Source organism: Belonocnema kinseyi, chromosome 8, assembly GCF_010883055.1.
Source record: "Belonocnema kinseyi isolate 2016_QV_RU_SX_M_011 chromosome 8, B_treatae_v1, whole genome shotgun sequence".
Lineage (NCBI taxonomy): Eukaryota > Metazoa > Arthropoda > Insecta > Hymenoptera > Cynipidae > Belonocnema > Belonocnema kinseyi.
In genome coordinates this window covers 40177405-40202570 of record NC_046664.1, presented here as the reverse complement: position 1 = coordinate 40202570, position 25166 = coordinate 40177405, and positions in this window count along the sequence as shown.

Genomic DNA, 25166 nt, shown 5'->3' with positions numbered 1-25166 from the left:
TTCCAATTGCAAATGATTCAGGCGGCCCTCACTGTTTACGTTTCGATCCCCCCGAAACCAGTCCAATGTTATTTAAAAGCATCCCCGAACACTGAAATGCAAGCAGGAGTGTGGTGTTATCACCAGTGATAACTTCGCACTTACGAGAGCACCGATCTCAAGGAAAAATTACTGGAACGAAATATTTTTCGTACAGTTCCTGCAGCTCTCTATTAAGTGCTTGGTATCTATTCTCCTTCTACTTCACCTTAGCAGTGATGCTTAAGTCAGCTGGTAATTAGGCACTCTTAGGGCTGCATTACCTCTGTAGAGATAAATTGTTCCCGCGAGGGTGGGACCCCGAGATATAGTAGCATGTGCGTATAGTGTGTGCCTGACACGGTATGCACCTACCGCTGGGTAGTTCTTAACATAAAATGTGGTCGTGTTACATTATGGTGGAAATTACACCGTCCTGGCGCGCGAAAATGAAACACTCTGTCAACATGAACATCAATATTGGCATCACTGGTTGAAATTCAGACTAAGGTTCTCGTTCCTCAGTTCCGCGGTTTTGTAAAGAAACGCAACTTTTCTAATCATCTTGCGGTTCCTGACCGTTTTTAGGAGAGAAATTCTGCCATTTCCAACGATGTCAGCTGTACTTAAAACAATTCGGTTTTCAAAACACTGGATATTCAGAAGTCCCCGTCCGCCTTGACGGCGTGAGGTGTATAATCGCGGCACAGATAAGTTCGTATGCAAGATCTTATGCATATGCATGATCTTACGTGTGGCGATGCCAAGGACCTTAAGCTCGCTCTTCGTCATTGAAACACTTAAAACGAGTATAGTAGAATCGGCGGACAGATTTGAAGACCAAATATTCAAAAGGACGTCCTTGTATCTGCTTTCGAGAGACTCCTTCACTGATGTTCCGTCCTCAATGCGGCTTTTAGGCGCGTCTAGGTATGTATAAGTCTCTCCATCTCTCCCGTGTCAAAATGTCTAGTAACACTTGTATCAACAATCTTAGGGTTCTTGGAAACGCCAAGAATCTTTCCTTCCTTCAGATGAACTTTGGCACATTTGTCCAATCCAAAGTCTATACCAGTCTATCCTGTGTACTGCTTGACAATATTTAAAGCACTTTAAAATTTGCTTTTACCAGAAGCATGGATCTTTAGGTCATCCATACAGACATATGGCTGGGCTGCTGCGTCTTTACGGACTCACCTGTCAATTAGCAGGTTCTGTCGGCATCCTGCTACACAATTTTTGGAGCCACGTTTTTCATAAATCTCTTTCTATACAGGCTCAATTCTTCGGACGATTATGCTGTTTAGAGCTGTTGAATAGGTCTTATACAATGTTTTTAAACAAGTTATTGCCCTGTAATTATCTGGGTTAAACAAGTTGCCTTTTTTGGTAGGAATATAATGCGTCCTAACACCAGCTACTGCGGAATGAGCGTGTCCGACTTTAAATATGAGGTGAATATGTGGGCCAGATATTTCGTTTTAGAAGTAGACCTTTCCTAACAGAAGTTCTTGATACCATCTGGTCCTGCGGTGGAAAAGTTCTTCGTAACCCTAAGTGCTTTTCTTTACCTCTTCAGCAGTGATTGATGAACATTCCTCATCAGATTTCGTATGATTGTCGCAAAAGTCCTTGAAGCGGACGATATTTTTAGTAACTCACGTATGTCAGCTCCAGTGTTTTCAGGAAATTGTGTACCCTTCTACAATAAGTCTCTACCTTGTTTGGGTTGGGTGGATTTTTAACCGAAACAGGGGGAACGCCGAGGAAGCGCAATAGACCCTTAAGAAACTGTTGATTCTCGCTGACCAATTTCTTTCTCCCTTTGATTGTAGATCCTCAGTTTTTGAGCGAACTTTCAAACTCTATCCGTGAACGGTCTTCCTAAATGTTATGTATTTAATCACACACTGAATATCACGAATCGTTCGAAACCAGATTAAGACAGGATTATGCGGCTGGCATCAAATAAATACATAAATTAAATAATTCGTTTTATTTCTTTGGCGGCATCTTTCATTTGCATGTATGTCACATTTGGACACTTCTGAAAAAAATGTTAACCAAGGATGACTAGCAAAAAATACAGTTCTACGAAAACCGTATGCTATCGGTTCCTAGATTCATACCGGAACTGAACCAAAAAAAAAAAACTTCGTTCGCAAGAGATAAAAACGTATCATGAGTGTGACTTATCTACCTTATTATTCTGTAAAATTGGTTTTGATTATTCAATCTAGTTTTTTGATATTTTAACCGAACGTTTCATTTGTTCATGGTCTAGTTTCATTCCCTGCCTCAAATTTTAAAAATGTCGATTTTTTCCATACAGAGAAGCAAACTAGCGTGATATGGCTGAAGTAAAGTCACATTTAAATTTTTTGAGAATAACCGTAATGTACACAGTATTTTTTCGAAGGGTAAAAGTTAATAAAAAACGCATATAGTATTTTCTCGAGAAAATATGTATGCAGAATTACAGTTCCAATGTCACTTCTACAAATTAAGAAAATATTTTTATATGTTATTTAAAGAAGAATTCCACGATAACTCAAAAATACAAACTTGTCAAAAATAGAAAATGGATAGCCCTGAAAACTTGCTACATGTTCTTACAAATTAAATTCTCTGATGACTATTTTAAATTAAAAAAAAGTTTTAACTTTTAATATTGAGTCAATTTTAATTAAAATAACTCAATTGTTTAGTATTACATATGACTTGTATGCAGTAGTAAAAAAATTCTATTTCGACTTCACGGCTGTTCATAATGGCACAAAACACTAAAATCATAAACTTTTAAGAAACATAAAGTCAAAGAAAAAGTATTCCCAAAATTGAGAGAAATTATGGTTGGTTTTCTACAAAAAGCTGAAAAAAGAAAAAATTGATAAAAAATAAGCGTATTTTAAAAATAAAATAATATTTTATTGAGCCCCATGCATGCGCGCGACCATTCTTGCATGGAGAGGGTGTGTCACTACCAAGAAACTCTGACAGTGTTTCTACGCCATATGTGGAAAATTTGTAATGGAAGTCATGTAAAAATACAAAGTCTAAGCTTTACCTTGAGTTCCTTTTAAAGTTTCTAGTATGTTGAGTGCAACCGCTACAAATTTTCTAAAATGGCCAAAGATTTGTTCTTTTCATACTTTGACTGCAATTTTTTCCAAATCCTAACCTGATATATAGGAAGTTTTTGAGATTGGATTCGTGGTCAGCTCCGAAAAATCTATCAAAATCAATTGATGACTTTTTATACACAAAATTAACGTTAACTACCGTTATCAACAAACAAGATTAATTTTTTACCAAAGAAAGACAATATTCAACAAAATACATGAATTTAGAGGAAACCGTTGAATTAAGAGGCCAAAGAGATGAATTATCTAGAAAATATTTGATTTTTAAACATGACTTTTCAACAGAATATTTTTGTTTTTAGATGTTCCATTAAGATGTTGGCTGTTACAGGCGAGATTGGAGATCGCATTGCTGTTCCTGAGATGTGTTCGTAAAATTGGTTATTAGAAGAGAAGTAATTATTATTGAGAAAGTGTTCTATCCAAGGGATGAGCTCGAAAGCAAAGTTTTTAGAAGATTTATATTAAACCAATTGTATCAGCGATTGGTACTTTCTTAGATATAATATGTCGATACTCACTATGAGGTCTTGGGGCTGAATATGAATCTATTGTATCTTCTTTATAAAGTCAAATGATTTATGGACGCCAGGCTCAAGTCCCCTCTTTAAACTTAACAAAAAAAGAAAAACCGCACCTACAGAAATCAATCGATATAAAGACACCATAATATTAACCCCAGATAAAGGCAAGACAATAGTAATAAAAATCCATATAGAAGAATTTAACAATAAAATCATAGAGCTTCTAACTAATGATACATACAAACAAACTGAAAGTGATCCCACGAAAACAATAGTCAGTAAAACAAAAACCTTTTTTAAAGACTCTAAACTTAAGAGCCAAACAACATCTGTTTAGTTATGTGGAATGTTTTTTAGGAATGTTTAAATTAAAGTTTGCCGTATTCATGCAAAGTTAATGAAAATTCAGCATTCTCAGCCACTATCGATTTATTAATGTTAATTTGAGTCCAGCAGACTATGACCTCCTTAATCCATTCAATCCATTTAATTTAATTTAATTAGAATTTAATTTAAAAAATTTAATTTTAAATTGAACTTTAATTTAAAAAAAAATTAATTGATTTAAAAAAAATTTAATTTAATTTAATGCGTTTAATCCTCCAATTTCACTCCATCACGCAAGACACTAAAGTTTTCAACAGTTTCTTCAAATCCTTCTACGAAACTCTCAGGAGGGACTAGACCAATCCGTCGCGGTTCACATAATCTCGCATACTGTCTTTTCTTAATTGCTCTGTATCATACACTTATTCGTTACACTGGTAAACTCACAGTGCCAGATTTCTTGAACTACAATTCGCGAAGCTTTTCGTAAACATACCGGCCGCCTCGAGTGTAATAACAGCTCGACAAACATTAAAGTTTAATTTTTATCTAATATCAAAATAAATGCCCCCCGTCGTGTAAGCTAGTGTAATGAGTACTAAAATAATTTGCTATAGGTCTTAGCCGCCAGCCATGATCCATTAGTACATTAGTGGTGCGAATAAATTAACAAAGAGAAGAATTGCTTATTTCACAAGATTTCCTTGAATATATCTTAACATTAAACTTTATATTTCGCTTTCACCTTTCGATTTTACAGGTAAGAGGCAGATTTGAGTATTCGGTCGATCATATTCAGAACTGGCAGTTTTTACTCGAATTGATCGTACTAAATCGTCCTTTTCCTTGTAATATTTAGTAATTCTACCCAATAACTATCGACATGGCGGTAGCGAATCATGTTTGATAAGAACAATATCACCGATTATAAGATTTAGAGTTTTATTAAAGCACTTTTAGCGTTTTTACAAGGATTATATGTAATCAATACCCCATCTTCTCCAGTAAATTTCAGAAATTTGTTGTACTGATTGCAAACGTGTAAATCGGTTCTTTGCAGTAAATTCTACGGATGGTTCGGGAATATTGGTCAAAGGAGCTCCAATTAAAAAATTTCCAGTTTTGAGGTAAGCGAAGTCTTCTGAATGATTAGAACGTGGAGCAATAGGGCGAGAATTTAGGCACATTTCAATATCGCGTTAGGAGAGTAGAAAACTCTTCTGAAGTTAAAGTGGGAGCACCAACAATTCGCTTTAGATGTTGTTTAAAACTTTTATCATAATACTAGCTTCCCATAAACCTCTGAAATAAGGTGCAGATGGAGGTATTAAATGCCACGAGGTGCCTTCGGTAGCGAATTTATTATGCAAATTACTATCAAGCCTGAGTTTCAAAATAAAATTTCTTAAATCTTAATCAGCTCAGGGAAATGTCGTGACATTGTCACTATATAAATGCGCAGGTCTTCCAGGCCTATAAGATAATCGCTGGAAGGCGGCAAGAAAGGCAGCAGATGTACAGTCAGACACAAGCTCCAAATGTACGGCACGCGTTCAGTAACAAAAAAAAGTGCTACGTCAGTTTAATAACTTTCGTTACCACGTCTAGGAGCAAAGCGTATATTAGAAGGGCCTGCATGATCTACTTCTGTATGCGTAAAGGGGCGATTAGGAGTTACTTTAAAATCAGGTAAGTTCCCCATTAGTTGCTGGAAAAGAGTCTATCTTTCTCGTATACATTCGAAGCAATCGTTGATTAAGCCTTTAACAAGCGGGCGTGCTCTTAAGATTTAGAAACGCTGCCTTAGCGTATGCAAGGTCAATTGTAGACCACCGGGTAGAGATCTAATGTGAGCATACACGGCTAAAATTGTACTCAGGTAATGCTGTGGTAAGATTATGAGATGCTTCTTGTCAAAGCTGATAGGAGTATGTCGTAACATTCCTCCTAATCGTAAGAGGCCAATAGAATCCAAAAATGGATTTTAGTTTTTCAGAGGCGAATTTTGTGCAATATGCTCGTTTTTACTTAAAGCCTTCAGTTCAAGCGAGAAGGAACTAACTTGAACATATTTAATCCAAAATATTCCGGCTTTTTGGATTTCAAGCGTACTGAGCGAAAGAGACAAACATTATGGTTTAGAATTTGGGCATTTAAAGTGTTTGAAAACCAAGGCATCAAAAAGCCTCTTGAAATAAGTAGTTACTCGGAGCAATTTAGGCCAGGAGGAAAATTTGAACTTTAAAGCGAATGGACTTTTGATTCCACTCAATACGTGATATTATTCTTGAGATCGTGGTGCTAAGTCAGTTGGTTTCGGAGAATTGAAGCGATGACCTGGCCATTTTTTTCAGTGCAATTTTAACCACGGTAATTTCTGACCACTGGATAACTTCTCATCCCAATCAAGATTCTGTAGCCAAAGCTTCTGCATGAATAACTTAGTTACTATATTACTTGAGTTAACCAAACTATCGGATTATATAATTTGGCTATTAAAGAAAGAAATCGCTCTTAGTTGGAGTCTCCACTAAAGGGGAAGTTACCTTAAAATGAAACGAGTCAGATTCAGGATCCCAAAATAAGCCCAATACTTTAAGCTGAGCATTTTCAGCTAACGGAAACTCTATAGCCCTTTCATGCTTTCCAGAAGGACAATCTTCAATAATTCTGAATCATTAGACGCCCATTTCGAAAGTCTAAACCACCACCCTACAACAATTGAGATACTTGCTGTCACATCTCCTTGGCTTGTACTTTAGTATCCGCACCAAACAAAATATTATCGACGTATATATTTCTTTCCTGCATACTTTTAACTAAAGAAAACCTACTGCCTTCATAATGAGCTAATTGCTTAATTACTTTATTAGCCAAATAAGGAGCACAGTCAGTGCTATAAGTAAGAGTCAAAAGTCGATAGGCCACCACATTGTTATCAGGTTAACACCATATAATTCTTCGATAATTGCAGTCACGGGCATCTATCAAAATTCGTCTAAACATTTTTTCTATGTTAGCCATGTAAACAAAACGAGGCAATCTCTCGTTCAATATAATAGAGATTAAATCATTTAGAATCTTTGGACCAATATGCGAGTGTGAATTTAAGGAAGTATTGTTAGAAGTCAAACTTGATGCATTAAATACAACTCTTAGTTTAGTAGTAGAACTACTTTCTCTCAAAACCGGGTGGTGTGGTAAATACACAATTTCAATAGATAAATTTAAAAATTTGAAAATAGAATTATCTAGCTCTTCTTCTCGCACAAGTTCCATATGTCCTAGTTTCTCATATTCAGACAAAAAAGCTGAATATTCTTGAAACAATTTTAAATTTTTAGTAAATCGTCGTAGAACCCTATCCAATGCGATTTTTGCTCTTGATAAGGAGGCACTGATTTTTATTTGGGGCTCATTCTTGAATCGTAATCGTATTAAGTACCGTACATCGTTTGTGCGTTGGTGCGTAACGAAGAAATGTTCCTCGCAAAACTTTTCTTCGTCAGTCAGGGGATCTCTATTAGGGATCGTTCCAATTCCCAGGTCTTAGTCAAGTCTTCATACAAGACGTCGGAAGTTATACTCTGATATATTGTAAGTGGAATGCTTGTCTCTATTTCATTTTTCATAACTGGACCTGACAAGATCGAACCAAAAATGGTAGATTGAGCTGTAAGAGTGCCCAACACATCCTGCTGAAGACCAGGTAATAAGCACGAGCCATATTTATCAGCACCTAAAATTAAATCTATTTATTGGGAACTAAAGGGATCAGGATCTGCTTAATTCAATTCAAGCAAATTAGTTTCATTTTCCAGATCAGGTCTTTCAGTAGACATATAAGAGGTGAGAAGGAGCAATACTAAGGCTTGAATAAGGACTTTAAAACAGTTTTTCTCGGCAGAAAGCAAATTTAACCAAGTTAATTTTCTTGAAGAGCCAACATTAACTCCACCAACCCCATAAACAACTGCTTTAACTTTCTGGAAACTAGGATTCAAAATTTTCATCACTCTTTCTGAAATGAAGCAACATTCCGAGCCTTGATCCAATAAAACCCTAAATTTATTACCTTTTCCGTAATCAGCTTTGAAGGTAATTACTGTTGTTGCTAGTAATGTTGAACGCGATAGATTTAGGGGGTTATTTGAGAAATGGATTATAAGATCATTTTCTGAGTTGTAATTAAGTTCTACATGATTTTCTCTCGCCACCTGAGCTACATTACCATTATTGTTATCTGGTAAAGTAGAAGAACTCGGAACTGGCAATTGAGAATGTAAAGACGTAGTGTCAGCTGATGGCGATGTGATAGATTTCATATTAATGTCATGCAACAAGGTCTTATGTTTCCAAGCGCATTTACTACATTTCAGTTAGCTTGTACATTTAAAAGGTCTATGACGAGGCATAAAACAATTATAAGAACCGTGATGGTGAGTGAGAACTTCCGTACGTCCTTCAACTGTCAATGTTTTAAATTGAGAACATTTAAACAGTGGATGATTTTCCTTACATAAGAGGCATTTGGAGATGGAAGATGCATTATGACTCCAAAACTCTGATTGTTTATCATTTTTATTCTTGTCTTGCGAACTCATTTCAGTATTAACCTTCGAAGCTTGTATCGCTTCTACAACGCGAATACGTTTTTCTAAAAACGTTTCGATTTTTTTGTGAGAAGCATAATCTAATTCGGAACCAATTTACATTTCCCACTTCTTTAACGATTAAGTATCTAGTTTTGTGGTGGTAAGAAAGAATAATAAATCGCTCCAATTATCAATTGAGCGTTGTTAATTTTTGAGAGCCGCCAAAGACTCATTGGTAGTATCGCGTAATCGTTTGAGATCTTCTACAACATTATTATATGCATTCGTTAGACTTAAAAATTCCTGTAAATGAGCTGTAATAAGTGCTCTCTTATTATTATACCTAGCCTTCAGCGACTCTCATGTGAAATGAAAATTAGCCTCAGTAGTTATCACATGTTTCAAAAGTTGTTCCGCTTCGGCCTTCAAAGAAGACTTTAAATAATGTAACCTAGTGACATTTGTTAAGGAATAATTTTGAATAATTAGCGCATCAAGCAAGTCTCTGAAATTCTCCCAATTCTTATGATCCCCAGAAAATACAGGTAAAGTAATTGGAGGAAGTTTTACAGGCAAAAAATCACGTCGACCAAACTGCGATTGATTTAAACTGTGATTCGAGCTAGCTGCTGGAGTGATCAATTCTAATTGATTTATTAAAAAATCGTGATCACTTAGATACGCATCTTCAATTTGTTAGAATTTATTTTTCCTAAAATAATCGAAACTTTCGTGTTCTGACGTGGTCGTTGAAGCTATAATTTTTTAATGTAAAATTTCACATTTATTCCATCTTTGATCCAAGAGTTCAATCCTCGATTTTACTATAGCTATGGTACTGTTAGGCTTGTCTAGCTTTTTAGAATTAGTTTAGTCCTCAATATTGACTGACATACTTCTGTTAATTCCAAGAGTGAGGACTCTATTTTTATTGCAATTGTTAACAAAAATTATACTGCAAGAATATTGTTAGTAATAATTTTAGGAGCCGCAAGCTCAACTCACAAAAATGTGAAATATTTTTTTCCAGAAATAATAATTGAGTATGCGAGACAAAAAATACAATATTTCGAAATCGAATAAGAGTGTTCATATATCCTCGCAAAAATTGTGGTCAAATCATAAAAACAGTTCACCCTAGAATAATTTCAAAAATTGTAAATAATTAAAAGTTACTTTACCAATGTAAAAATCTAAAATATAATCAGAAATTTCATAATACATTTAAACCTTATAAAAGAGAGCGTGATCTTGAAGATTATGAAATAATTTAGCCTGGTTGCAACTATACTTTTCTCTATGACCTCAAGTGTATACACTGTTAAAATTTGCACGTACGCGCTTTTCACAGCTATTTATCACAACATGTTTGATTTTTCTATGATTGAAAATCAAATGCACAGAGTTCAACCACAGCAACTTAATCTTAAGTTTTAAACAAAACTCTCTTGCTTTAATTTTAATAGACGTTTAAATTTAAACGTGAACCACGATTTCTTCATCGAACGTGTCACTCAAAGATCTCACAATAGCGATTACCATTTGAATTTTCCCGAAGTGTCTTTTTGCCAAAATAATTCACACTTTTTGATAGTCAGCGAAGCCTTTTCAGGACATATCCGGCTCTAAGGACCATGTTTAGTTATGCAGAATGTTTTTTTTGTAAATATTTAAATTAGATTTTGCCGGATTAATGCAAAGTCAATGAAAATACAGCATTCTCAGCCACTATCGATTTATCAATACAAATTTGAGTCCGGCAGACTAAGACCTCCTTCATCATACTCCAATTTCACTACACCGCGAAAGAAACTAAAGTTTTTAACAATTTCTTCAGATACTCCTTCAAAACTCTCAGGAGGAACTAGACTAACTAAAAAACGATCCGCCTCGTTTCACGTGTATCCTCCCATATTGTCTTTTCTTTATTGCTTTGTATCATACTCTTATTCATAACACTGCTAAACTCACAGTGCAAAATTTCTTGAACTACAAGTTGCGAAGCTTTTCGTAAACAATACCTTACTTAATACCTACTAATCCCATCTCTCCAGGACTTTACAGGCTCCCAGAAATCCACAAAAATAACATTCCATTCAGACCGATCGTCAACGCAATACACTCTCCATCTTACAACCTAGCTCGGTTCCTCGCTACAGAACTAAATCCTTTTACAGAAAACTCTATTACTCGCGTTCAAAACTCATTTTACTTTATCAAAAAGGTACAACAGATTTACATTCATATCCAAGACATCATAGTGAGTTACAAAACAGTATCTCTCTTTACGAAAGTACCAATCGCTGATACAATTGATATTACAAATTTTACGACATAAATTGATATTATTAAATATTTTACAAACTACCCTTCCGAGCTGATACCTTTGATAGATCCTGGATCAGTGATCCAGGAGTTTATAAAATCTTTTGCTCTTGTGAAAAAGTATATATTGGAGAAACCGGAAGATCAGTGAGTCAACGTTCAAAGAAATGTTAGAGTACATTCAGGCTGAAACATTTCACGTTATCAGCACTAGCTGAGAATTATATCGAAACGGGGCATAACATTTTATTTGAATCGCAAAAACACATAATGTATTTTAAAGAAAACATAGAGAAGCAATTGAAATCTTAAAACACCCTAACAACATCAATAGGGACAATGAGAGTATTCATCAGAACAACATAACCTGATACTTCAGTTTCAGGTCAGTCCTGAAGAACTGAACTGCAATGTTTACGAAACGTTGGGAAAATTCGTATTTTTTACACCATTAGAACCTGGAATATCTCTTTTTATCTAAATAAATCATCGTAAAAATCATTTAATCTATTTTTATTAATTCAGCTTGCAGTAAAGCAGAAAAAGAACAAATATACCTATAATAAATAGGAGAAAAAGTGTAAAGTCTGAAACATGAAAGTGGTTTTCAAACGTATTAAGTTTTTATTGAACTGTACTGGTGCAGCGAAACTGACCTTTCCCAAAACTTAAAAACTTTGTTCAAATATATCAACAAAAAAAATTACAAAAGTTTCTTTAAGCCCTCTTGTGAAGGCAAATCCTGGATGGTACACATAAAAGAAATGAAAGGAACGCAATTTCTCTGGTCCAGTCACTTCTTCCAGTGTAATATATAGTTGTTCTAAAAGTCTTCTCATGATGCAATCTAATTCACCGATATTTTCAAAGGTTTATGAAAGCTTGAATCTATATTCTTTAGTTTAATTCACATTTATTTCCACACCTAGTTACAATTTATATCACTTATTTTATTACAATACTACCAAATGCTTAGTGAAAGTATTGAAACACAGTGACATATACCCAGTGATTTATCGTTATTTATTAATGTCGTGTGTTTCCGCTTGACGCAGGAGCTGGTGGTTGATAATTAGGAACACGCTCTGTTGAGATGAGTTCGTGCATCCCACAGGTGACCATTTCTTGATGAGTCATTTCCCGTTGGCGAGAAGGAACTGAATTTAGGTCCAACTTAATTGCTTTCAAAGAATTGTTAAGCAATGGGCGCAAGTATCCACTGTCGAATCTTCCCAGGATGACACGTTCCTTTATTATTACAGGCACAAATCCTTCTATCAAAAGATAATGACCAGGTGCTGCCTCGTAAAATATACACTGAGAAATAATGATGAAAATATAAGAGGTGGGGTCTGGAACTCTTGACAATCCGGGTTTATCCTCTTTGTTATAACGTAATCGTAAAGCTGCAACGATTTCGGGGGGTGGAGCTAACGACAGTGATTTTCTGATACCACGTTCGTCGCGCATAATATCAATAACATAATTATACATGATTGCTAGATACATATTTGGATCTGTAACAAGAGATAGAGACAGAGTTTACTAATTGAAATATATAAAACGCTTGAATAAGAACAGTCTTATCAATTATATGGTACCCAAATTGTGTTAATTTTAAGCCTGCGAACATAATTCCGTAGAATGAAATATAAATGTATTTGAATAGTTGAAAATATGAGTAAAAACGATTTAATGGGGACATATTTGATTAATTATACTGCACACAATTAAGCAAGATTTCTCAATTTAGGAGAACCTTGTAATATGAGCTGATTATATCAAACACATTATTTCTGATGTCTTTGTTGAGCAGTTACAAGTTTTCTTCTGTTCTGTGCTCACTGCTTGTTAACATCAGCGAGAGAGATGATAAAAAAAATATTTAACCTACAGTTCACGGATGAACCCTCGATATGATCACGTCTAGCAGTTCTAGTACGTCAGAAAAGCACCCTATCATGGTTTAATAGCCAATAAATATAAATATATTGAAAGTGAATTTCCTAAAAAACAGCACAACCAGCAGTATCTGCTTTAACCCATATCATGCTCTATGAATTTCTGAATGAAAAACAGTGTGAAAGATCTCAAAAAATTGAATGCACAGAAACTAAAATATGATTTTCAGCATAAACTATTACCAAGAGAAAACGACAAGTTTGAGCACGCCTAACGCGTGCGAGTACGCTCTCGCGCTCCCCCCTAGTTTTCGTACGTTTAATGCGTACACTTTAATTACATTTTCTCAAATATCGTAAATATTATAACTGAAATTAAAAACTGTGATTTAAACTTCTGAGGGATTACAATCATAAATTGTATCTGAAAAATGTTTTCGATTTGTTTTTAAAGAAAGTTATCGAAGCACCTACGGCTTTGGATATTACTTTCTCATTAAGAAATTCGCACTTCGAGCTCAATAATTCGTGTCCAGTTGAAAAACTTCAGCATGTTAATTTGTAAATCTTGTTCAAATCTACTGAAAGAACACTTTAAACTTAAGATCTCTTAAAACCACAAATTGCATTTTTTTAAATTATCCAACTTTTGGAACTTTTGTCTCATTCAGAAATTTTGTGATAATACTTTCGAAAATAATATATTTTATATCTAGTAGAAATTTGGATTAATATTTCTCAACCTATTGCGACCTATTGAAAGAAAACTTTCAAATTTCAAATGTGCTCTAAATTTTTTAATTTTGGTTGGATATATCTGTTAAACGAACTTAACCTTCATTTTTCGAACCTTAAAAAGTGTATCAAAGGCTGACTAGATTAGAAAAATCCTTGCAAAGTTAGCGTGACTACAATATTCAGGTAACCATACATACAAGCAGACATACAGACAGACAGATATACACACCAACAAAATTGTATGATTTTCGGATTCCGTGAGTGCTGAAACGTAAAGATCCGTTAAAAACCAGATATAGAAAATTTGGAAGATTACCTTACACTTTCATGAGTGAGAATGTAAAAACAATTTTTTCCTCGTCGAACCTAAAATTAAATCTAGTTTTTTATAATATTAATGTTTCACTGAAGTGATGACATTAAAAAAAAATTATTTTCAAACATGTTTTTATGTCATCAAAACGCAAACTTACAGAGATAATTTTTGTTCAAAGAATATTTTCAAGTATCTTTGCGTTCAAACTTTTGAATAACATTATATTTTCTCATAGCCCATGAAAACTAACCAGCTTTTTATAGCATTACTTTTCTGCGCAAAAAAAAATATTGGAACGAAAATTATTGTGTAAATTTTAGCTTAAATAAGATGTGCAACTGTTTCCTCGAACACCAGTTTGGAGAATGTCCAATACAAAACTAAACGTGAGGTTTCGAAAAAATGTTTGGAGCTAAGATTATTTACATTGTAGTGCTACACTACTTCACAAATGAAATTTCATTTCATTGGTAATAAAATTTCATATAAATTATCTATTATTTTAAAGAATGTTTTATAATAAACAATTAAAATTTAAATTCTGAATTTCATAAAATGACCTCTCCATATATCAATAAAGAAAAAATTTTAATGAAGAAAACTATTTTTAAACTAGTTATAGAAAAATAAAATATTTCAAAAATTAAAAAAATCTGCTTTATTGCTGCTAACAAATAATTTTTTTTGATACACAGATAATTTACAAATTGCTCTATTGTCTATTGTGATTTAAATAAATATGTTAATAATATATCTGTCTCACATGAAGAAAATTTCGATGTACGAATATTAGTCTTAGAAATTTTACACAACAGTTGCCTTTACTGAAAGTTATTTTCGCTTTTCATACAAGATGTAAAACTTAAAAAAAATATAAATAAAAAATATTAGAAATATCGTATCTAGTCGTCTAGGCTTTCCATATAAAAACTTGAAACGTGGTGAAAATTTTCCTAAATTTATATTACATCATTGTTGCCATTATTAAACATTATTTTTGCTTTTGATAAAACATGTACAACTTAACACAAAACATAAATCAGAAATATTAGGAATATCGTATCTATTCCTTTAGGTTTTCTTAAAGAAAAGTGAAACGTAGAGAAAATTTACATAAATGAAAAGTCTTCTTCAACATTTTTTATTACTTTTTTCGTTATCAAACATCATTTTTACTTTTGATTAAAAATGTACAACTTAAAAAAAAAATATAAATAAAAAATTGTAGGAATATTGTATCTATTCGACTGGACTTTCTGGATGAAAACGTGAAAGGTGGAAAAAATTTCAATAAATGAAAATTAATAATATAAACTTCACATTACCTTTGCCGTTCTTGAATATTATTTTTGATTTCAATAAGAAATGAACAATTTTTAAAAGATTAAAAACAAATATTAAGAATATCTTATACTATCAAACGTTTCACAAATGAAGAAAAAAGTTCTCTTGTCTATGCTTTCAAGAAATCGAAAATTATAGAATTTTTTCATTTTTTTCAAATAGCCTTCACAGATTCCTTCATACAGGAAACTTGAGTAACTAGGTACGATATTCTTAATATTTTTTTAATCTTTTAAAAATTGCACATATTTTATTGCAAGCAAAAATAATATTTAACAACGGCAAAGGTAATGTGAAGTTTCTATTAATTTTAATTGATGGAAATTTTCTCAACGTTTCACTTTTTCATCCTGACAAGCTACTCGAATAAACACGATATTCCTAATATTTCTGATTTATATTTTTTTAAAGTCGTACATGTTTTATTAAAAAAGAAAATAATGTTTAATAACAATTACAGTCATGTAAAATTTTTCAGAATAATTTAAATTTCGGGAATTTTTCACCACATTCCACGATTTTATACAGAAATACTCGTCGACTAGATACGATATTTATAATATTTTTAATTTATATTTTTTTCAAGTTTTTTCAAGTTTTTTTTCAAGGATTTATTGATTTGATTCACAATAGAAAATAGAGAAAAGACTCAGCAGCAAATACAAAGTATAAAAGGTCCCAGGGGAATTTTCAAAGTTTTTGATATTCTTAAGCAAATGCTCACCTCATACAAAACTCGTTAAGCAAAGACTTAAATGATGAACAGTTTTTGCGCTACGATAATTCAAAGGTCAGATTTTAGTACATATTTTTACCTGTGAAGCGCAATATATCCCACACTTTTTTCCACCATTTGCATTGTTCTCGTGCAAATTTATGCAGAAAAATAATTGCGCTGACGAACAATGCATTGTAATCGCGTTGGAAGTGATAATCGCTAAACGTTTGGACAATCCGCTAAGCATTTATACATCGCGCTAAGCTTGCATATAATTGCATGTTATTGAGCTTCAAACGCGAAATTCGATTTCTATTATCAAGAAGCGTTTGGTTGTCTGAATCAGCAATAAAAACAACTAATTCACAAACGCATAACAAACGCTACTTTTGTTTGAATTTATTGCATTCTGAATTCTTCGCAAAGCGCTTAAGCTGAATGGCCAGGCAAAGGAATCGATACCCAGCGTTGAAGTTTAGCACTGATCAACCAGTTTATGTCAAGCACTCTATACCACCTTTTACAGAATTTTCTTTTTGTACTAATGCTTGCATTCTACTTTCAACGCTAAGAGTTTAGCACTAGAAGGGCTGAAAAAACCACATACCTAGGAGGCAGGAGGGTCCAAATTGGACCCTAGACACATTTTCACAGTTTCAAACAATTTCGCATAGATACTAAGTATCCAATCATAGGAAAAGTCATAAAACGTTGGCGCCCCAAGAAACTTGTAAGGGGGCAGTAGTGTTTTGAATGTGAAAAAGGTTCAACTTTAACCCTCCGACCTTTCTAGTGTTAATAAAAACACTCAGGCAATAAAATAAAATTCCAGGGCCTTAATATAAATGCTCATATCGTTCTAACAGTTCCACTTTAACTTTGATGATAAGTATTTAAGAAAGCATCCAGACAAAAAAATCAGCTCCCAGCGTTGCTATTTGTTTTGGATTAGCTAATTTGGGCCAGGTAGTGTTAAACACATTATAAGGAATACTTATCTGGTTCTTACGCTGCCACTTTAACTTCAGCACTAAGCAATTAAGAAATCACTCAGAAAATAAAAGCAACTCTCAGCGTTGCCGTTTGGCGCTGATCAACCAGTTCAAGTCTGCAATAATAATTTGATTTGATGTCATAGTAGTCCTTACTCACTTATTTTCACCAAATATTAGACTTCTTGCCTTAAACTGGCTAATCCGAGCCAAACATCAATGCTGGGAGTTGATGTTGTTGTCTGTATACTTTCGTAAACGCTTAGCGTTGAAGGTAGGATGGAAACGTTAGAATAAAGGGAGTATTCTGTAAAAAGTACTTCAGAGTGCTTGGCATAAACTGCTTGATCTGTGCCAAATTGCGACGCTAGGTATCGCTGCGTATTCTTGCATGTTCTAACATGAAATTGTATGAACGCTTTGCGCTTTGTCAAAACTCTAAGCACATTGCCTGAACGCTTCGCGCTGAACACTTTTATCCGTGCAATTATTTTTCTGCATAAACTTGCACGAGAACGATGCAAAGGGTTTAAAGAAAGCCTGTGATATATTGAACTTTACAAGTAAACATTTTAATTTGTTAATATTTTTACCATGCTCCTGGTGCAACAAAATATTTTCAAAAATAATTTTTGGTAATTTTATCACTCCAGTAAAATATATTCATGATATCGAAACTAGATTTAATTTTAGGATCGATGAGGAGAATTTTTCTGTATGCAGAATTTTTTTTGATAATAGGTTATGCTCGAAATAATTTTTAAGTTTCTGGGTATTCAATTTTGTAAAATTGTTCAAATTCATTTTCATTTAGAAATTCTTAGAGAAAAATACGGGTTCAAGCAGATACATTTTGAATTTGAAAAAGAAAAACTAAGTTAAAAGAGTACGTCAGTATTTTTATGTTGAAAGTAATGTTACGTAATCTTTAAAGTAAATTTTGAAAGAAGTAAATAATTTTATTTCATTGATTTTCTTAATGGGTGTACTTAATATGATAGAATTTGATTTAAACTAACTGTCAAGATGTTTGCTTTCATAAAGTGTTAAATCAATTACTGAATAGTATGGTACTCGTTTAAGCGTTTAAAATTATGTTTAACACTACTCATATTTTTGTAAATTTTACGAACGGTATGTCTTATGTTCCAGCAGAAGTCAAATACTTATTGCCAAAATTATGACCTTTGTTGAATATCAATAATATTTCTAGTTCTTCTTGTATTTTAAATATTATAGAATCCCCAAACCAAAAATAATTTCAATTAGCATTATTTCACTTGAGTAATCTAGATACATCAGAAACATTTTTGAAATTCATGTTCACACAATATTGGTATTATTTAAGTCTCGTTTGCTACTTTGAGAAATAATTTAATTTGTATGATACAAATTTCTTGCACTTAAAAATTTGGATTAGACATGATGCACTCTAATTATCATATAAGTTTTGCTTCCTAACTTCCTCACATAACAGCATGAAAATTCTCCCAAGAACCCCTCATCAAATTTCTCAAAGTACTGACCACAGTAAACAATATATGAAAGTCTGCACCATAGTGATTTTTTTTAGCATGAAATGAATAAAAAACACATGTAAGCAGGGAAAATGCATTTGAACTAATTCACCTGTTCTTTTAACTTTTACTAATTATTAAGATTTCTTTTAAAAAGTTTATTTAGAATATTTTTTAAATTAGTAAAATTTCGAAAATTTGGTAATAAAAACAAAATTGAGAATTTTTCTAATTTCCCAGAGTGCCTGTGATGGCGGATTCCCTCCGCACCAAATTTCCCATTGTACCTGTTATAGCTGATTTCCCCCACTTCAAATTTCCCATAGCGTGTGATTTCTACTAAGGTTAGAAGCCCACACAAAAATCGTCGACAATAATGACGTAGACCTAATTATGTGGCATTTTTTCCATTTGTTATCATCATTTTTAGGATGTATTGTTATTAATATCATTAAGTAATGATTTATATATCAAAACATTATCATTACCATAATTTTCTGGGATTTTTAGTTAGTGCAATAAATTTTGTTTCCAAAGATAAACTGATGCATATTGTATAAAAACATTTTTAGTCGGTAGTTCATATTTTACGAAGAAGCTCCAGTAAAGGTATGAAACAGAAATATTTACGTCTTTCAAATAAAAACTATTATCACACCTTGGGACATAGAGGAATTATTATCTCAGATGTTACAGCAATAGTGTTATCATAATAATTGACCAACTGCCAAGCAGGTATTGTCGAAGATCGCGATGACACCACAGTTATTTTAATTGTGATAACTGCTCCATGCTGTTAATGATAGTAAGTGTAAATGGGACAAGTGTTAGCAAAAATTGTTTCATGTTTGCGTCAGTTGATATCAGGGAAAAAAATGAAGCCCGATCTCTACAAATTGCCACATAACTTTATAAGAATATTAATTGTTCAATACGCAAGTATTTATACATTCGTAATATAACATACGAAAAAAGAGAATAATAAACTAAAAAATGGCTGCATAATTAAGTATCGGTGGTAATTGTCGAAGATATTTGTGTGATCGTCTAACCATTTTCAACGTGTAATCAATATTTATACAACATACAAGTATACAATCTTTATAAAAATAGATACGTCCAACATGAATTGAAGAATTTTCCGCAATAATTTAGATAACCCAAAATTAGTGAACATGTGCTTTACGAACTCTTAAATTATGAATCAGTAAAGAATTCATTGATTAAAATAGTATTTAGAAATTTCGCTGATTAATCAGTGATTTCGGACTTATTCAGTAATTAGTTTAGTTACAACCAAAGTATATGATGTAAAACATAACCTCTAAGTTTTAAAGTTAAGCGTTGTAATATGAGAGCCTATTTCTCATTTTGAAGCATCGAATTTGTTCACCTTTTTTAATATCTTATTATACTTCTGGGTTTTAAGTTTCTACTATGATTATTTGATTCACGGAATGAATCACTATCTTTTCAATGATTGCCAGTGACCGATTTCCAGCTACTTCGCTCACTGAAATATCACTGACAAACAGTGACATTTCATTGATTTAGATTCAGCAACAAAAAGTTTAATGCAGATTTACAAGGTTTCGAGTAGAAAATATGAAAAATGTATACATTAGAGAGCTCAAACTCAACGATAATATATTAGAAAAATTCTTAAAAAATTACATTTTGTTTTTTGTATTGTGTCCTAAAACGCAATGCTATTTTATTCTTTTATGTTTATTTTAAGAAAAGTTATGAATATTTGATTTATGAGGACTGAAAAATGGGTGTAATTTCTGATATTTTACACAAAATCTTTCAATTTATCTTAAAAGGCTTCGTTAAAAATTCCGACCTCGAAAAATAACGGACACTCTAATATACAGTCACTTTTTGTTTTAAGTTTTAAATCAAAGAAAGAAAGGATAATAAGTCATCCAAAAAATAACCTTAGTTCGTACTCTAGCAATAATTAAATTTATTACCGTCTTTCTCTGTGTTATTTTTTATAAAAGTGAAAGGCGTCAAAAATAAAAATCGTTTTAAAATGAAATCGAAAGAGTAATCACAAAATAATAATGATTGATATAATGACCGCAGTAAACGCGTTAGGGGTAGTACATGTACATTGTACAATGTGAACAGTTTTTAGCCAAGGTTTTGGGGGGACTGAACAAGGTCCACGCGCATAAAGCTGGTTCCAATTTTCTTTTCCAATTTTTATGCATTTCGCCCCGAAATTTGTTCAAGTCTACAAAGAAATACATGCGTTTGTTTTAATGGCGTACAGAGATTTCAAAAGGCCCTTAAAACTTAACACGTATTTGCGCACAGGAGGAAACGTCTTTTGTAAATGTTATTCAGAATTTTTAATATTAGGTGCATTGAGTTGACCCCTAGAATATCTCTTTACAATTAACCTGAGAAGCGAATAAATCATTAACCTTTTGCACTAACTATTATTTTTTGTGGTTTCTTTTAGTAAACCTTATTTTTGTCGCACATGAAATGTTACCTCTTACCAATAATTAGATGTTTAAATAGTATAATAAACTAAAAGTCTACTTGAATAAATATTTGATTTATACAATAACATGCTTTAAAAATTTTTGTAAATAGTTTATAATATATATTCCAACAATTTATCATGGTTTATAAATGTCTTTTCTTATAGTAACGATAAACAGTTGCAGATTCTTCTAAAATTTTAAGGTTTTCATTTACTTTTTATTTCTCAGTAACAATGAGCTTAATGTAGATTTTTATGAACAATAATAAATTGTTTTAACGGTAATGTTTTTTAACTTTTTAGGTTTTTTAAGTAGAAAATAGTTATAAATAATAATAATTTACGTAAATAATTACTTATGTTAAATTTTATATATTTTTCATCTCGTTAAACATTTCAGAACGCATACAAACTTTCTAGCATCATTTGAAGAGAATATTATGAAATTAAAAAAAAGTTGTTTCAACCATTATGTTTACGTAACTCTAATTAAAAAAGTGAATAACAAGTTAGAAATTACAAAAAAACTGCAAGCGACTAGCATTATTCCAAGAGAATGTAATTTTAAATAATGATGAATTTTTTAAGCAAATATCTATGTTAATTTATTTGAATATTGTGAAAGATTATAAAATAAATAATAAATTTTTCAAATAACTTATGTCAGCCTCGAATTATTTTTTATTTATCTTAAAACTGTAGAAAGTAGTATTTTATGTTTTAGAAAAAGTTTAAATTTTAAAAAGGAGGAAAAAAAACTTGAAACTTGCAAAAATATCAAAGAATAAAATAGGAAATCTCTTTGAATTTGTGTGGATTTGAGCAAATTTCAAGGCGATATGGATGATGACTTGAAAAAAATGTCCAATTAATTTTTGGACCACCTCAAAGAAGACTCGAGTTGTCCTGAATCTGGGAATTTCTTGCCAGAAAAACGTGAAAAACTGAACAGATGTTTCCTACTTTTTGTTTGGGCTTCCCACTATGTAACATAAATCTGATGTTTTCAAGAAAAACCGATATCTCAGTCAAGTCACAGCTCCTTTCGCCGTTGCAACTTTTGAATACCAAGATGATCCCTATGTGGGCGTCCACATGAAAAGGGCACATGAAAAAAATCTGCCCGCTGGGCGACCACATTCTCATAGCGCGCTGCGGGCGCGGCTCACTTCGCTCGCTAGTTTGAGCGCGCCTAGAGCGCGCGACTGTTCAATCTCGCGCTTCGCGCTCGATAATATATTTATCTCGCGCTCAGTGCTCGGTCTTTGCATTACCTTCCACATTTGTGCACAGTCCACAATGCGAAATGTTCTACATTGTATGATAAAAACTATTATATCAAATTCCTATTACATTTTCTTTTTGTGTGTACCTTGGTTTGGCACTGCTTATGCAGATATTGCAAAATAATGTTCACATCTTATTTTCCCTATCCTAATAGGACGCTGTTGTAGTTGTTTAATCCTTTTCCCTTTTTTTAAGTATATATATATATATATATTAAATTATATGAAATACTGTAATTCAAACCCCTTATAAACTACAATCATAAAGTGAAGCTAAGCCTTTTTTTTTAAATTTGACATTAAAGAAGGTTCTCAAAGCACCTACGGCCTTAGCGATTACATTCTCATTGCCATAATCGCGCTTCGCGCTCTACTGTTAGATTCTACAAGATCTAATTTTTATAAATGTGGTCTTATCGAAAAATGCAGCTAAAATAGTTTTAAAATATATTTGGTATCTATTGAAAATTTTTAGATCTATGAAAAAATTAATTAGCCATCTATAAGAAACTTTGATAAAATTTTATAAAATTTCAACAACAAAAATTTCAAAATTTGTAAAATGCACTCAATTTTTTAATTTTGGTTCGAAATATCTGATTAACGAACATAGCCTTTATTTTGGGGATCTTCAGAAGTGTATCAAATGCGGACTTGATTGGACAAATTCTTTAAAAGTTAGCGTTTCTACAACATTCAGGTAACCATACATACAGACAAACAGATAGACGTACAGACAGACACCGACAAAATTTTATGATTTTCGGATTCTGTGCGCGTCGAAACGTAAAGATCCGTTAAAAACCAGAGATCGAAAATTTGGACGATTACATTACACTCTCATGAATGAGAATGTAATAACTAGATTTCCTTATTAAAAATAATTTGCATTGTTGAAATGAGTAAGAAAAAATCAGGAGAACTAATTCGGAACAAAAAAAGTCTAAGAATTCGAAAAAGATATTAAAAATCATTTCACTCTATTCAAAGAAGATTTTACCTATTGCAACATAAGAATCTTAAAATTCGTAATTTTGAAAATAATTATTTTTTTTTTTAATTTCGTTGTAATTGAAAAATGTTATGGTTGTGATTTTGAAATATAATTAATATTTATAAAAAACTTTTCTTAAAATATATTTATTTATTTATCAGGAAAGCAGTTTTATCTATTTTTTAATTATGAAAATTAGTCATATAACGTTTTTAATTTTCATAAAAATTAAAAATGTCATTTGGATAATTTGCAAGGCTTTGACCCATCCATGTGAAACTTTGTCAAACATTTTTATAAGTTAAAAAAAAATTGAAAATTTGGAAAATGCTATAATTTTTTAAATTTTGAGCATATCGAAAAATTCGGGTAGAATATTTTTGAAATATATTCGTAATCTGGTGAAAATTTTTAATGACATTTTTGGATCTATAAAAAAATATTTTTTTCTATGTTTTGAAAATTTTCAAATTTCTAAAGGTATATAACTTTTCTAATTTTCATCAAAATAAAAAATTTTATTTAGATAATTTGCAAGTCTTTTAACTATATATAAGAAACGTTGACAACAATTTATAAAATTTCAAACAATAAATTTCAAAATTCTGAAAATGCTCTCAATTTTTTAATTTTTGTTCGAAATATCTGATTAACGAACTTAGCCTTTATGTTGGGGACCTTCAGAAGTGTATATATGCGGACTCAATTGGATAAATCCTTCAAAAGTTAACGTGGCTACAACATTCAGGTAACCATACATACAGACACACATACATACATACATACAGACATACAGACATACCTACATACAGACATACAGACATACATACGGACATACATACAAACATACATACATACATACGGATATACGGACATACATACAGACATAAATTAAGCCATACACACATATATACAGACAGACACGGATGAAATGTCATGGTATGTAAAAATGATATGTAGAAAAAAAATTTTATTTTATAAAAATGGTATGTAGAATGTAAAAATGGCCAGTATAGAGTTCCGTATAGAGACATCTAGCCGGGTAAATTATCGGACTTTTAGGGTCAAATTGAACCTTCTAACAAGGAAGGTATTCCAGGTGTCCATCGCGGATGTGATTCACTGTGATATATGTGTAGTACTCCAAAAACTAAGCGACTGGTCTTTTTTTATTTGCGGAAAAGCACTTTAAGGGGGTCAAACGGCCCCTCAAAGATAGGGGTCTCAAGTGTCGATTGTATAGTTTTGTGTATACAAACCAAATTGATTTCGTTCATACCTACTGGAAAAGTTTCCTTGCAATGAAAGATAAATGACGTAATTTTCTCAACAACAGCAAAAATTGAAGGTTTTAAACTATCTCTATACATTTTTAAAGTTGTGATAAAAATGTTTAAATTCACAGAAAAGAAACTTGAAAAAAATATATTTTTCACTTGAGACGAAAATCAAGTTGACGTGTTTCGCTAAAAGAATGAAAATAATGGGGGTAGCTACCCCTAAAATCGTTTTATTTCGTGTCTATGTAAATAAATACTTTCCACACACAAAGACAATTATAAGATAGTTTTATAACGAAGGATGTAAAATCGAGTCCATTCAATATAAATAAAAAAATTACGCGATGTTAAACCACTTCTAAGTATTTTCAAATACGTTGAAAGTTGCTAAATTAATAGGAAAAAATGTTTAAACAAATATTTTTTGCACTTCAAACAAAAATATAGTTGACGTATTTCGCCAAAAGTTTTTTTTTTAATAAATGAGGGTAGCTACTCCTAAATACTTGTTATTTGGTTTATATGATAATATATACATTCCATACAGAAAGAAAATGTGAAAAATGTTTTATAGCACAGCATTTTCAAATACGTTGAAAATTGCTAAATTAATAGGAAAAAATGTGTAAACAAATATTTTTCGCACCT